Source organism: Salvelinus alpinus, chromosome 5 (assembly GCF_045679555.1).
Source record: "Salvelinus alpinus chromosome 5, SLU_Salpinus.1, whole genome shotgun sequence".
Classification (NCBI taxonomy): Eukaryota; Metazoa; Chordata; class Actinopteri; order Salmoniformes; family Salmonidae; genus Salvelinus; species Salvelinus alpinus.
This window is the reverse complement of record NC_092090.1, coordinates 70,289,938-70,306,643: the sequence shown is the minus strand read 5'-3', so window position 1 is coordinate 70,306,643 and position 16,706 is coordinate 70,289,938. Positions and strand designations below refer to the sequence as shown.

General features: G+C 41.1%; 1 protein-coding gene across 4 annotated transcripts in view; it reads left to right on the top strand.

Moving 5' to 3' along the window:
• Nucleotides 1-1,221: 1,221 nt before the first annotated feature.
• Nucleotides 1,222-16,706, top strand: part of LOC139576649 (phosphatidylinositol 4-phosphate 5-kinase type-1 beta-like) — a 94,195-nt gene continuing 78,710 nt past the window's right edge. For 2 of the 4 annotated variants that reach the window (XM_071402955.1, XM_071402958.1), the window contains exon 1: nt 1,735-2,053. The gene's annotated coding sequence lies outside the window, so the exon portion shown is untranslated. Of the gene's footprint in view, nt 1,377-1,734; nt 2,054-16,706 lie in introns of those variants that run through there. The other 2 variants (XM_071402957.1, XM_071402959.1) reach the window with 2 other exon arrangements.

The following is a 16,706-nucleotide window of genomic DNA, read 5'->3' as shown; positions in this document are numbered from 1 at the left end:
TCTAGTGAGGCGGGGGTAGGTGTAGTGGGGGGTCTGGCAGCCCACTGGAAGCTGTAGGAACACACAGAATGACCTGGCATCTTCTAGAACAGGCCTGGGCCAAGGCCGGCCCGGGGGCCGTATGCGACCTGATACAATACTGCCCGCGAAATCATGCTCAAATCACATAAAGAATTTGCAATAGTCAATTTTTAAATAACGTATTTGTTATTCAAATTAAAAGCCCAATGAATACTCGGCTTTCTGTAATGATTTAACTCCCACCGCTTGTGGGACATTTATTTTGAAGGCACGTATAAATAACAACTGCACGAGAACATAGTGACTGACAAGCTGACACACACGTCAGTTACAAATCGTAGCTAGCTAGAAATTGCGCAAAAATAAATTTGAAAGATTTAAACGAAAAGGAAAATAGACAATGAATGTAGGTTGTTCCAGCAAGAGTGGACATCGACATATTTCTTTATTGAGGTATCAGGGAAAGATGCGTGCTTATTGTGCAAAGAGAGCATCGCTGTCTTGAAAGACTAACGTTACAACTTGGCCTGACACTTCTAGACGAAGCATGCAGGGACATATAGGAATATGTATTCTTAGCAGATGGCAAGTGCATCGAAAGAGTTGCTTTCTCAGTTGCAAAAGCAGCAAGGACCTTTCACAAAAAAAGCATTCAGCAAACGACGGAATTGCGAGAGCTAGCTATGTACTGTCCCACAATATTGCTAAACATTGCAAGCCATTCGCTGAAGGCGAATTCATTAAATAATGGTTAATTGACTGCTGCAATACTTTGCCCCGACTATAAAGAGCTGTTTGAAAATGTTTCGCTGTCAAGACGAACAGTGACACGGCGTGTTGAGGACATCGCAGAGAATATTGAACAACAGTTGTTGTCAACTGTGCCTCCGGATGTTCTCTGTGGGTTGTATAGAAGTTGGTTCTTTAGTCTTGGAGTACCTCTCGAAAACTCTAGGCGGCATTCTGCCTACTCCCTTTTATAGCCATTGGCTTCACCCACGACTGGCTCATGTGGACTACAATCCCGACACTGTGTTTTACGTTTAGAAATGTCAATCATCATTGCTTGTGATACGACTTTTGAAACATATGGCCCTTTTCTTTATATCATCGAGAAAGAATCCTTCAAATAAAAAATATACACTTGTAGCAGTTTTGCAAAGATCCATCTAAACAGCTATGAGTGCCTCCATCTGACGAAACTACACTTCCGCTACTCTTCCCGAGTTACACTGACACACAGGTGTTCGGGGCATGCTAGATAGCTAATTATCACAGGTTGCCGACTCTTGTCTTCCATAAACAATCACTGTAACATAGCGATATGGCCGTGTGGGAACACTAACCCTATCAAGGTGTGTATGAATGTAACTTTTTGTTTTTTGAAAATACTTTCTCGCTGATATTAAAGATAAGGTCCCTATGCTTCCAAAACAGTACCGTAAGCGATTGGTGTTAATGTTCAAATTGAGTGTTGCTGCTCTTAACAAAACTCTCCCATACAGAAGACGTCTTCATCCAATTACTTATGGGTAATGTAATGGAACTCAGAGTCATGATCAAGGACTAGTCTTGGGCATGCCCGTTTATAGTGAACCCTTTTCTATCTAGCCATTGAATTGTACAACTTTGTTGGCAGACATTCCAAATGTAGTTGTCAGCCACTAGATGACGTTATTCCCCATAATGAAATGCACCATACACCAGCTAGAAAATCAGTGGTGAAAGTCAAACCTTCTGTAGCCTACCATCACTGCCCTGTAGATGGCTTGCTTATCCAAGTTCTGCATCACAGCAGAGTAGGTTGGTGCACTGAATGCCTGGTTATGCTGAGAGGCGGAGAATGAGAGCTGTGTGTAGCCAAGTCTACCTCTCTGTCAGTAGCCAGATACAGCATAGGCTACCGTACGCAGGGAGCCGCACTCACTGCCGCTTGCGCTCTCTAATTATTGCCTAAAGGGGACTGGACTACTCCCTGAAATCTCACGGAAAGACAAGATCAAATTCGCTACCCAAAGAGGAAGAACAGCTGGTAAGATTTATGTGTTATTCTTGATAATTGTGATATTTACCTGTCCGTTGAAGTATCCATTTGAGTTGTGCCATATTGGTCAGGTGACATGACATGAGGAGACGTTAAAGCAATTGCTGGCAAAGGTGTTTTTGTCAGTCGAAGATTAAGCGGCTACCTAGTAGGGCAAGGACGTGTTAAATTACTAAAATAGTCAAGCCTGGAAATGCAACATAACATAACCTTGACCCCGTTTCGTGACCACCAACTAATACAGCGAAATGTTGATGAGAACACCACAACTTGTTTACCAATGGCCTGCAAAAGAAAACACTTTAGTGCACCCCAGTTAATAAGGCTAACTTGAATTTGGCTGCAGTCTGGCAAGGTTTACTGCTAGCTGTTGATGTGCTACTCTGAGAAACAGTTTATTCAGAAAAGTGTGAAATTACGTAATATTGCGAGGAAGTGGCGCCATGGTGTTAGCCTTCATCAAGCAATAGCTCAAGGTATCAGTTCTTGAACACGTTACAGTTGCCATTGGTGATAAATAGGCTAGACTCATATTGATGATCACATAGGGTTTGTGCTGAATAGCCCATTTCTGTTGTTAATTTCTGGAAAATAAGCCTACCAATTTACTGGTGAGATCCATTATGTTATCAATATTGGCTAGGTTAGGGACCTTTCTCAGTGTTCCAAGGACTCTGGGAAGCCTGGGACTTTTCAACACCTGGCATCCTCAGGGATACACACACTATATAATACTTTTTAGCAGGTCACCTTAATGAATTCTGTAAAGTCAGTGTGGAAGAGGTGAAAAAATGGTTGTCTATCAACAATAATGACAAACCACTGGGGTCTGACAATCTGGATGTAAAATTACTGAGGATAATAGATGACAATATTGCTACTCCTATTTGCCACATCTTCAATTTAAACCTACTAGAAAGTGTGTGCCCTCAGGCCTGGAGGGAAGCTAAAGTCATTCCGCAACCCAAGAATAGTAAAGCCCCCTTTACTGACTCAAATAGTCGACCAATCAGTCGACCAATCAGCCTGTTACCAACTCTTAGGAAACTTCTGGGGAAAATGGTGTTTGACAAGATACAACGCTATTTCACAGTAAACAAATTGACAACAGACTTTCAGCACGAATATAGGGAAGGACACTCAACAAGCACGGCACTTACACAAATTACTGATGATTGGCTGAGAGAAATGTATGATAAAATGATTGTGGGGGCTGTCTTGTTAGACTTCAGTGCAGCTTTATCGATCATTATCGATCATCGTCTGCTGCTGGAAAAAACGTATGTGTTAAGGCTTTACACTCCCTGCTATAATGTAGATAAAGAGTTACTTGTCTAACAGAACACAGAGGGTGTTCTTTAATGGAAGCCTATCAAACATAATCCAGGTAGAAGCAGGAATTCCCCAGTGTAGCAGTTTAGGCCCCTTGCTTTTTTCAATCTTTACTAACGACATGCCACTGGCTTTGAGTAAGGCAAGTGTGTCTATGTATGCGGATGACACAACGCTATTGTGTCATCCATTTCAGTCAGCTACTACAGCGACTGAAATGACTGCAACACAAAGAGCTGCAGTTAGTTTCAGAATGGGTAGCAAGGAATAAATTAGTCCTAAATATTTCAAACTAAAGCATTGCAATTGGGTCAAATCATTCACTAAACCTCAATTACATCTCGTAATGAATAATGTGGAAATTGTGCAAGTTGAGGTGAGTAACCTTGTGTTGTAAACTGTCATGGTCAAAACATATTGATACAATAGTAGCTAAGATGGGGGAGAAGTCTGTCCATAATAAAGTGCTGCTCTGCCTTTTTAACAACACTATCAATGAGGCAGGTCCTACAGACGTTAGTTTTGTCGCACCTGGACTACTGTTCAGTCGTGTGGTCAGGTGCCACAAAGAGGGACTTGGGGAAATTGCAGTTGGCTCAGAACAAGGCAGCACGGCTGGCCCTTGGATGTACACAGAGGACTAACATTAATAACATGCATGTCAATCTCTCATGGCTCAAAGTGGAAGAGAGATTGACTTCCTCATTACTTGTTTTTGTAAGAGGTGTTGACAAGCTGAAGGTACCGAGCTGTCTGTTTAAAATACTAGCACACAGCTCAGACACCCATTCATACCCCACAAGACATGCAACCAGAGGTCTCTTCACAGTCCCCAAGTTCAGAACAGACTATGGGAGGCGCACAGTACTATATAGAGCCTTGACTACATGGAACTCTATTCCACATCAGGTAACTGATGCAAGCAGTAGAGGGCACACACTTAGTATAGTGTGAATTCTGTAATGAATGTATTGTAATATTTTTTTAATTGTATAACTGCCTTAATTTTGCCGGACCTTGGCAGCAGCTAATGGGGATCCATAATAAATACAATTTGTTTTATTTACAGTAGGATATAGAATTTGACCAATAGGGAACTTCCTCTTGCATTCATGCATGCGTGTGGTTGGTTACACACAGCCCTTTTGATTTCTCGTTTAAAAAACTATTACCACAGAATTTGAGCAATGGCTGTACTTTTTATAGACTATATGCAATTTAATTAGAAAATCTGAACTGAAAAATCCTCTACTAAATAAAACATTACACAAACTGTACTACTATTACCATCATAGCTGTTATTTAAAGCAATTCTAGATGATATAACTAAAAGTTTAACAAACCATACAACTCTATTCACAAGGACTACTTTGAACAATTTACACAACATTTCACAAAAACGCATTTACTGTAAGAACTGTGCAGATGCAAAGTTTGGTATCAGAATTAAGGTAAAATCTCCCTCTGTTTTTTATGTGACCACGTTTTCCAAAAAACTGTGAAATATCTGCCCTGAATCAAGATTCAAAAAGATGTCTGCAGAAAGAATAGGGTGTCAGCTATGACATGACGCCTTGAGTATAAAAACATACTTTTTTCGTTATTGAACTACAGTTGGTGAAGTGGATATACATCCAGTAATGGAATTACATCATGGGTCCCTGATCTGTACTGTACAGAAATGCATAATTATGGATATCATTCTCTTCATGGTAATGAATCCTAAATATGTACACAAAGGTAGAAATATGCTATATATCCTTCTTTTGCATATCTGAGTATTATTCTACACACTGACTATTATAATAATGAGCTCCGCCTCTAAACAAGACTACATTTGGAAGGTCCAGACCAAATCTGAACCAATCATAGACGTCTAAACGTGTGAAATATAGACATCACAGCACAATAGAGTTAAGTGCAGTACAGTAAAGTAGATATACTATATATACAAAAGTATGTGGACACCCCTTCAAATTAGTGGATTTGGCTATTTCAGCCACACCCGTTGCTGACAGGTGTATAAAATCGAGCACACAGCCATGCAAACATTGGCAGTAGAATAGCCTTACTGAAGAGCTAAGTGACTTTCAATGTGGTACCCTCATAGGATGGCACCTTTCCAACAAGTCAGTTCGTCAAATTTCTGCCATCCTAGAGCTGCCCCGGTCAACTGTAAGTGCTGTTATTGTGAAGTGGAAATGTCTAGGAGCAACAACGACTCAGCTGCGAAGTGGTATGCCACACAAGCTCACAGAACGGGACCGCCGAGTGCTGTAGCGCGTAAAAATCGTCTGTCCTCTGCTTCTGGAAGCAACTTCAGCACAAAAGCTGTTCATCGGGAGCTTCATGAAATTGGTGTCCAAGGCCAAGCAGCCGCACACAAGCAAAAGATCACCATGTGCAATGCCAAGCGTCGGCTGGAGTGGTGTAAAGCTCACCTCTATTGGACTCTGGAGCAGTGGAAATGTGGGTTTGGCGGATGCCAGGAGAACGCTACCTGCCCCAATGTATAGTGCCAATTGTAAAGTTTAGTGGGAGGAGGAATAATGGTCTGGGGCTGTTTTTCATGGTTCAGGCTAGGCCCCTTAGTTCCAGTGAAAGGAAATCTTAATGCTACAGCATACAATGACATTGTAGACGAGTCTGTGCTTCCAACTATGTGGCAACAATTTGGGGAAGGCCCTTTCCTGTTTCAGCATGACAATGCCCCCGTGCACAAAGCGAGGTCCATACAGAAATGGTTTGTCAAGATTGCCGTGGAAGAACTTGACTGGCATGCACAGAGCCCTGACCTCAACCCCATCGAACACCTTTGGGATGAATTGAAACGCCGACTGCAAGCCAGGCCTAATCCCCAACATCAGTGCCCCCCCCTCACTAATGCTCTTGTGGCTGAATGGAGGCAAGTCCCTGCAGCAATGTTCCAACATCTAGTAGAAAGCCTTCCCAGAAGAGTGGAAGCTGTTATAGCAGCAAAGGGGAACCAACTCCATATTAATGCACATGATTTCAGAATGAGATGTTCAACGAGCAGGTCTCAATACTTTTGGTAGTGTATGTACAGTATAGTACATTATACTGTACTCTAGTGTGCTTTATACTGTACTGTACTGTACTTTTCCATACTGTTCTGTGCTGTCCAAACTTGTGAAACATAGAGGTCTATGACCTGTTCAGATTTGGTCCGGGCAAGGCGTACTGACCAAATGTGAACTACTTTTCAACGTTGATGGACGTCCGGTGTCGGTTGGTGCTCAGTGGGTGAGGATGCTTGTTCCAGTAAATGGAAAGAGAGTAGGTGGCAGGTGTCAGTACGATCTGGGAGAGGTGACTAGAGAGAGAGAAGATTGAGAGGGAGGGATTGTCCAGACTGTTTTCAGTCTTGCTTTTACCAACAGTTATGAGCTGAACATAACAGTATGCCAGTGGAAGGACAGTAGCAGGTGACCCAACTGATTTGTGACTACTATGATTGATTTCCCATTATAGCCAATGGTAATTTCCATGTAAAAGGACCCATGAGCACCAACGTGAAGTTTATGAAGTTTATTGGAGCATATCAACAACCTATGCAACAACCTACTCCTATGCAAGCCTACTCCTATGAACTTCACATGTTGGTGCTCAAGGGTTCTTTTAATAGAAAATGCTCGAGTACACACAGTGCTTTCGGGAAGTATTCAGACTCCTAGACGTTTTCTACATGTTACCTTACAGCCTTATTCTAATATGTATAAAATATTTTTTCCCTCATCAATATGCACACAATACCCCATAATGACAGAGCGAAAACAGTTTTTTTGAAATTTTAGCAAATTTATATAAAAAACAGATACCTTATTTACATAACTATTCAGACCCTTTGCTATGAGACTCTAAATAAGGTCAGCTCAAAAACCAAGCCATGGGGTTGAAGGAATTGTCCGTAGAGCTCCGAGACAGGATTGTGTCGAGACACAGATCTGGGGAAGGGTACCAAAATATGTCTGCAGCATTGAATGTCCTCATGAACACAGTGGCCTCCGTCATTCTTAAATGGTAGAAGTTTGGAACCACCAAGACTCTTCCTAGAGCTGGCCGCCCGGCCAAACTGAGTAATCGGGGGAGAAGGGCTTTGGTCAGGGAGGTGACCGAGAATCCGATGGTCACTCTGACAGAGCTCCAGAGTTCCTCTGTGTAGATGGGAGAACCTTCCAGAAGAACAACCATCTCTGCAGCACTCCACCAATCAGGCCTTTATGGTAGAGTGGCCAGACAGAAGCCACTCCTCAGTAAAAGGCACTTGACAGCCCGCTTGAAGTTTGCCAAAAGGCACCTAAAGGACTCTCAGACCATGAGAAACAAGATTTTCTGGTCTGATGAAACCAAGACTGAACTATTTGGCCTGAATGCCAAGCGTTACGTCTGGAGGAAAACTGGCAACATTCCTACGGTGAAGCGTGGTGGTAGCAGCATCATGTTATGGGGATGTTTTTCAGCGGCAGGGACTGAGAGACTAGTCAGGATAGAGGAAAAGATGAATGGAGCAAAGAGATACAGAGAGATCCTTGATGAAAACCTGCTCCAGAGGGCACAGGACCTCAGACTGGGGTGAAGGTTCCTAAGCACACAAACTGGAGTGAAGGACCCTAAGCACACAGCCAAGACAACGCAGGAGTAGCTTCGGGACAAGTCTCTGAATGTCCTTAAGTGGCCCAGCCAGAGCCCGGACTTGAACCCGATCGGACATCCCTGGAGAGACCTGAAAATAGCTGTGCAGCGACACTCCCCATCCAGCTTGAGAGGGAGGATCTGCGGAGAAGAACGGGAGAAACTCCCTAAATACAGGTGTGCCAAGTTTGAAGCATCATACCCAAGAAGACTAATTGCTGCCAAAGGTGCTTCAACAAAGTACTGAGTAAAGGGTCTGACTACTCATGTAAATGTGATATTTCAGTTTGCAACAATAAAAAGGTTATTGCTTTATCATTATGGGGTATTTTGTGTAGATTAATGAGGAAAAACAACTATTGAATCCATTTTAGAATAAGGCTGTAACGTAACAAAATGTGGAAAAAGTCAAGGGGTCTGAATACTTTCCGAATGCACTGTATTTCACACATCCAGCCCAGTGTTTTTCTGCATTACAGAGTGGCCTTCAGTAGGGGATGGTCTGCCTGCTAGCGGCTCTCAGCAGTGGGGAGGAATGTAGCACACCAGTGCAAAGAGCCCTGGTAATGTGCTGGGCAGTGAGTGAGGCTATATGTTTGACTAAAGCAGCATAACTAAGAGTTGTTCCTGACCATGTGATCTTACCAGAAAAAACTGTGCCTTAGTAATAAGCTAGGCCAGGGCAAAAGGAAGAACAGCATACAGACGGACAGACGGACAGACGGACAAAAGGAAGCATAAGATCCCCCCCCCCCCCCCCATCATTAATGGAAATGTGACTCAGAAAAAGCTGCCTCGTGAGCAGACATGCTACTAGAACTGACCAGCTCTCACATGAACATCCCAGGTGATGACATTGACACATGGACAGTACCTATTGTGTGTGACCTATCATGTGCATTTCTTCAATCTATATTTAGCAACAAATAAAAACAGCAGGGCATAAATGATATACATTTAACATCTAAACCATTGGAATGGAATAAGATAATACACATACATTCACCTTACTGAATATGTACATGTTTAACTCAAAGACAAGCAAGATGTTTTCTCCTTTTGGAATTGGACATGATCAAAGCAGTCCATTTACTCTGTACACAGCACAGTGTGGATGACCTGCCCTGCACCCTCTTCAGGTGTCTCAAACAGACCCACACAGGATGTGATCATGCTGGAGGAAGGTTACTGGAAGACGCTTAGAGTCAGCCCTCAAGGAAGTGGACAAAACCAGATAGCCATGTTGGTCTCTTTGTTGTGTGCTGGGTTTCCTCTACCGGTTTCTTTTATTCCACACTGAACTACCTAGAATCGCTGTCTCTAGCAAGCGTGTATGACTGGCTGGGTTTGAACTCGGGTCGACTGCACTGAACTGTTAGCTCGCTGAGCTAAAGCCTAGTCATTAGTTTAAGGATCGAACACGAAGTCTTCAGGTCTCAGGCAACATTACTCATCATCTAGGCTTGGTTCCCATACCAACTCCACAAGGCTAAGTTCAAATAAACAGTGTCAGGAGATGTTTTCCCCCTGTTGGATGTCTCGGACAGAGCTTGATTAGCAATCTCTGTCCATTAGCTTAGCGTTTTGCTTGTACCTTAAAGTGTTTTGGAACAGTCGCAAGCTGTCATGAAGAAAAATGGGTCCACTATGGAAACCTAACAATGGAAAAGGGGTGCGGAAAAGGGGTGGATGAAAATGGGTCCGTGTCGCCTTGACTTCGTGATGAGCTTCCCGTTTCCTACTGATTTGACTGTTAGGTGGAGGTGGCCAGCTTAGTCAGGTTAGTGTGGCACTGTGGGTTTGAATGGGAAAGCAGCTCATGCAAATCGTGTCCCCTTTGACAAATATCACCAGAGCAACAGTTGTGCTCTGTCTGCCGCTGTTCCTGTCCTCATTCTGATATAAGGCTTGCCAGAGCAGAGCCACGCCTGCCTGTGACATTGTCATATTTTACAGCTGGATAGGGATTGGAGATGCTTGTACCTGTTCACCGAAACTCATAATAGTTCTTCTCTGTCTAACCTAACAGGCTCAATTGCTGCCACGAATATATTTGACAGACAGCGAGCCAGTTGGTGGATGAAATTATTCTCTCAGACGCTTATAGGCTTCTGATTTAGGTTTGTCTATTTATGTGCTATAGGCTTTCTTAATGTTCATTATTCCAGAGGTAAAACCATTTTAAAGTCCTGACCATACAGGGTTGTAACCATCATGACAGTTCTTAGTTTAAACATTGATGAGTGACTGTGATCTGAATTCTGTCTGTATGCAGCAAACCAGCTTTTACGCTATTGGTGACTCAGAACTACTGATGCCACTTGTTTTCTCTGCTGCACACAGGATGAATAGGAGAAAGGTTACAATCAATATAAATGTTCTTCAGTCTGAAGGTTTAGGGGTTTGAGTGTGTTCCTGGGTCAAAGAGCATCATCAGACAGTCACACTGTACTACTCAGGCATATTACAGTACACTGAAGGAGTGATGGGGGTCGTTTTTCCTCAAAAAGCACAAGAAGATTTCGACACCCACCATCTCAGATTGTTCTGAACTATTTTCTGTTGGAAACCGATAACATTACCATTCCTGCAACATTATTTTGTTGAAATATAATTTGATCTCTGAGAAATTAAGCTAATTTATTGCATCCAACTTGGCCATTTTTAATTTATAGGATTAATATAATATTCAATAAATATAGTACCTAACACCCGATTTAGACCAAACTTTTTTCTGATAATGAGTTATACATAAGGAATCCAAAGGAATGGTCAAAAGCCAACCACAGGCGCCCCACACCAATCCCACCCCAACAACAAGTATATAGTATCAGTGCTTGACAAGAAGTATGGAGCTGCGGCTAAGAGTATTGTCTCTTCATCCTAATGTAATGTATTCCCAGGGATTTTTTTTCCCTCTTCAGAGAAATTAGTCATTAAAGTTGTTAGGTGTATGTCCCATCCTACATCCTGATATTACCATATTCTGACCAGTAGATGGTGCTGTTACTGTTATTAGGTAGGGTGTCCACCTATTTTGTGGGTGAAAGGGCGCTTTGGTGATTTAAATTTCACTTCCTTATGTTCTAAAATACATTTACCAAGACATATGATTCTTCATGTTCTGAATCGTTCAGTGGGGTCTTTCTCTTACATATCATTAATATAAAAATAGTCACATTTTGTAGCCTAAAACATCCGATAATAAGCACCGTGCAGCTTTCTCACCTCAACTTTTGGAGGATTTAACATGTTGAGGTGGTTATCTGCAAAGTTGTTTTTCTGTGGGTCGCAAAAAGCTAAATTAACATGACACGAGCTGAATTGAATGTAAAAGGCTTTGAAAATATAAAGCCCGTGGTACTGTAGGCTCAGTGTTCCATTGACATTTCACAGAGATACGCTTGTTGTTGTGAGAAATCTTCAGAAAATGGCTACAGCTATGCTTTGGAGGGGGAGGGGCAGGTATACTACACGGACACACACTGGCAAAGATATTCAGCTGGCTGGCAGACACTGGAAGAAGTTTCTGATTGACAGAGGGAGGTCTTTTTTTTTGCTTTAATATTGCAGCTGTATTATGGGTTCTATCAATGTAATTTGTCTGCATCATTTCCAATCCCCCATATATATATATATATATTTTTTTAAATATTTTTGCCTTCTGTATTATTTTCCTCTAACCCTACCACCCCTCCCCTAATTGGAGTAAGCTAATGGACAACAATACTAAGGCTTCTACTTCCAGCTTATACATACTACATACATTTTACGAACACTGTATATTTTACATTAGTTATTTATATTTTTAGTTTGTTTTTTTGTCCCACCCTTCAGCTACCCTCAACCCCTCACATCTATCTCTGAAAACCATCCAGTTTTGATTTCTATTTGCCATATATTTTCAACTATGTTGTGATGTTTCACAAAAGTTCTGAATCTTTCTATTCTCATAGTTTCTCCAGATTGTAAATTAAAGATGACAATTTTTACTAAGAGTACTTTATTATTGATTGATTGACTATGGCTTTTCAAGTCACCCAGCAGTGCTATTTGCAGAGTTAGCTCCAGGTAAATGTTGCAGTTCTTCAGCTATCCCTAAACCTGCGATCAAAAACAAACTACATATGGGTGGTACCAAAATAGAGGGAGGGCTTTGCATAGGTGCAAAAAAAACAACCCTGGATTGTAAAATAACTTTATTAACTGGTTCCCATGCTTTTAAAATAACGGTTCTGTTCCGGAACAGTATTGATCACTTTCATTCCCGATTCTGTTCCTTGAAAAATGTAGTTATTTTCCGGTTTTCGGTTCCCTGAACCGGCTCCAACCCCTGCTCAAAATCGATATATACACTACATGATCAAAAGTATGTGGACACGTGCTCTTTGAACATCTCATTCCAAAATAATGGCCATTTAATATGGAGTTGGTTCCCCTTTGCTGCTACAATAGCTGCCACTCTTCTGGGAAGGCTTTCCACTAGATGTTGGAACATTGCTGCGGTGACTTGCTTCCATTTAGTATAAGAGCATTAGTGAGGTTGGGCACTGATGTTGGGCTATTAGGCCTGGCTCGCAGTCGGCATTCCAATTCATCCCGAAGGTTGAGGTCAGGGCTCTGTACAGGCCAGTCAAGTTCTTCCATACGGATCTTGACAAACCATTTCTGTATGGACCTGGCTTTGTGCACAGGGGCATTGTCATGCTGGAACAGGAAAGGGCCTTCCCCAAACTGTTGCCACAAAGTTGGAAGCACAGAAGCGTCTAGAATTTCATTGTATGCTGTAGCGTTTAAGATTTCCCTTCACTGAAACTAAGAGGCCTAGCCCGAACCATGAAAAACAGCCCAGATCATTATTCCTCCTCCACCAAACTTTACAGTTGGCACTATGCATTGGGGCAGGTAGCGTTCTCCTGGCATCAGCCAAACCCAGATTCGTCTGTCGGACTGCCAGATGGTGTAGCGCGATTCATCACTGCAGAGAACGTGTTTCCGCTACTCCAGAGTTCAATGCGGGGGAGCTTTACACCACTCCAGCCGATGCTTGGCATTGCTCATGGTGATCTTAGGCTTGTGTTCAGCTGCTAAGCCATGGAAACCCATTTCTTGAAGCTCCCGACGAACAGTTCTTGTGCTGACGTTGCTTCCAAAGGCAGTTTGGAACTCGTAGTGAGTGTTTCGTAGTGAGTGTTTTACAAACTGACTTGTTGGAAAAGGTGACATCCTATGAGGGTACCACGTTGAAAGTCACTGAGCTCTTCGGTAAGACCATTCTACTGCCAATGTTTGTCTATGGAGATTGCATGGCTGTGTGCTTGATTTTATACACCTGTCAGCAATGGATGTGGCTGAAATAGGCAAATCCGCTAAATTGAAGGGGTGTCCACATACTTCTGTAAATATACTGTATCTTACTTCTGGGTCATTCTATGAAAATGTTGGCTTTCCTGTCCCAGCTTTATTCACCAGGAAAAACACTTAAAAGTGTGAGATAATGACACAATTATTTTATTTTATTTTTTAAATGGTTGTGTTTTATTATTAATAAAACATATGTAAGACATTGACCATGAAATTGGCTTGTCCCTTGGATCAGGAGTCATGTTTTAGTGACACATTTTTTGTTAAAAAAAATTAAATTCTCCATCCTTTAAATGTCATAATACAAAGGTAAGTGTTATAGTATTATAGTTATTTAGTGGACTACTTAAAAAACTAAAATATCAAATAAATATTACAAATAATTTACAAGTAATAGCTGTCCCTCAATTTCATGTCACTGGTGTTAAAATGTGTAAAAAACAAAACTTCTTCCTCGGTCAAAGGTTCATTGGAGACGGGACTGTTTTGAAAAGCACATGGTGTGTGCACTCTCTCTTCATATGTTAACAATTTGTTGATTAACTTGGTAATTTCATGCGAGGACTTAAGATGTGTCACTGGGGTTATACAGTTTATAGTAAGGGGAAAGGAATTGAAACATGCAATTTGATCAATCATTTTTATAAAGTGATTTATTTACAATTTAAGAAATGTGGTTTGAGCTACAGTGGCCGCCATCTTTGATAGGCCATCTTTTCTGCAGATTTGTCACTGGTGTAATCGTCACTGGTGTTAATGTTCTTGCTGGTAACACCAGTGACATGAAGATAACGCCAGTGACAATCAATAACACCGCACAAAAATTCTCAACGTAATGTTTTATAAAACCCTCAACAATTATATAAAAAAAGTATTATCATTTTATTACATTTTCAATATTGTAATCACATAAAATGGCTTTCCTTTTGATAGATATGGCGAAATGAGGTGCTGTTGAAAAGCAAAGACTCTACAGACAGCGCAAGGATGCTAACCCACACCGCAGAGCAGCCTCCCTTAAACAAAAACACCAGACTTACTTATTAAAGGATTTAGAGAGTCAAAAAAGAGAGTGAAGGATCTCACATAAAGGGAAAAAAGACAGGAGCGAAGGAAATGGCGGGTCAGACAGGCAAAACACAGAGAGAGATTGAGGGCAGGAACGACAGTGTTTACCTGGCCACTGTTTCAAATGCTAATTATTTTGAATTTGTGGCACAAAACCAAATCATTGATTGCTGTCATACCTTGTCCATAGACTGCTAACACAGTAAGGAAACCAATAGTTTATTTCGTAACTATCCCGTTAAGTAGACCTACACAATACTTGTCACATGGCACGAGAATTTATATATACTGTTTTAACAAGCTACGTAGTTTTGTGGATAGGCGTGACAGAGTAGGAAATTATTTGTAATTAAAAATATTACTAATAAATTGATCAAATTTGTTTGAAATAATCTTATGTTTGTCATTGGTTTCACATTGTGTCACTGGTGTTACATTGTGTCACTGGTGTTACATTGTGTTACATTGTGTCACTGGTGTTACATTGCGTCACTGGTATTACTCTATGGCATATTGGTGTTCTGGCATCAGAGTTGCCCAATTTAATTGAATATGTTTTTTGTATCTACCTAACTGTTGCTACATTCATTAGTAAACATTTAAACTATTTGCACTGTGTGCCGCCCAACCCCTCTTTTACGCTGCTGCTACTCTATGTTTATCATATATGCATAGTCACTTTAACTATACATTCATGTACATACTACCTCAATTGGCCTAACCAACCAGTGCTCCTGCACGTTGGCTAACCGGGCTATCTGAATTGTGTCCTGCCACCCGCCACCCACCACCCGCCAACCCCTCTTTTACGCTACTGCTACTCTCTATTCCTCATATATGCATAGTCACTTTAACCATATCTACATGTACATACTACCTCAATCAGCCCGACTAACCGGTGTCTGTATGTAGCCTCGCTACTGTATATAGCCCCGCTACTGTTATTTTTCAATGTCTTTTTACTGTTGTTTTTGTTTCTTTACTTACCTATTTTTTCACCTAATACCTTTTTTGCACTATTGGTTAGAGCCTGTAAGTAAGCATTTCACTGTAAGGTCTACATCTGTTGTATTCAGCGCACGTGACAAATAAACTTTGATTTGATTTGGCTACTTTGAAGAATCTCAAATATAAAATATATTTTGATTTGTTTAATACTTTTTACTTTATGATTCCATATGTTTTATTTCATAGTTTTAATGTCTTCACTATTATTCTACAATGTAGAAAATATTACAAATAAAGAAAAACCCTTGAATGAGTAGGTGTGTCAACTTTTGAGCGGTACTGTATATTGTTATTTTCACGGTTCATGTTCAAATCATCCTAAAGTATCTAACAATGAATTGTTTAACTCGATGCTTCTTATAGATGAATTGGATATGAAGTGTGAAAATGCTAATATAGGTTGCGTTGACGATTTGTACCACAAATGCTAAACAAAACCAAAGCATGGGTTGCTGTCATACCTTGTCCATAGACTACTTACAAGGTAAGGAAATGAATATGTAATTGTGTAATTTGGGTGAACTATCCCTTTTAACATTGATGTGGCTGAATTTAAAACATAATAATAATAATAGCAGGAAAAGCACCATCTAGGGGTCAGAATCTGGTAATATCAGGATGAGTTCTCTGAACAGGGAAAAACCACCAAATTCACTGGGAATACATTACATAGGATGAAGAAACAATACTCAGATCCACAGCTCTATACTACTTGTCAGGCATAGAGAACTGACACTGTATACTGGTTGTTGGGTGGGATTGGCGTGGGGTCCGTGGGTGGCTTTTGACCATTTCTTTGGATTCCTCGTCTGACTCATTGTTAGAAAAAAGTTTCGTCCAAATCGGATTTAGGTTACTATATTTGTTGAATATTATATGAATCCTATACATTAAAATGGCCAATTTGGGTGCAATCAATTTGATTAATTTCTCAGAGATCAAATTATATTTAAAAAAAAGAATGTTGTAGGAATGGTAATCATATCGGTTACTAACAACAGAAAATATTTCAGACCAATCTGAGATGGTGGGTGTCATGGCTTGTTGAAATGACAGAACGACCCGATAGGTACATAGGGCCATAATGGCAACCATGAAAGTCTCATTTGAGACATGGTTACATAACCCGTGGGGAGGGGGGCACTAAGCACTTTCTTTCCTTGTCTAGATAAACCACTGCTGCCTGTGACACTCACTATCTGACTGACTGACTGGC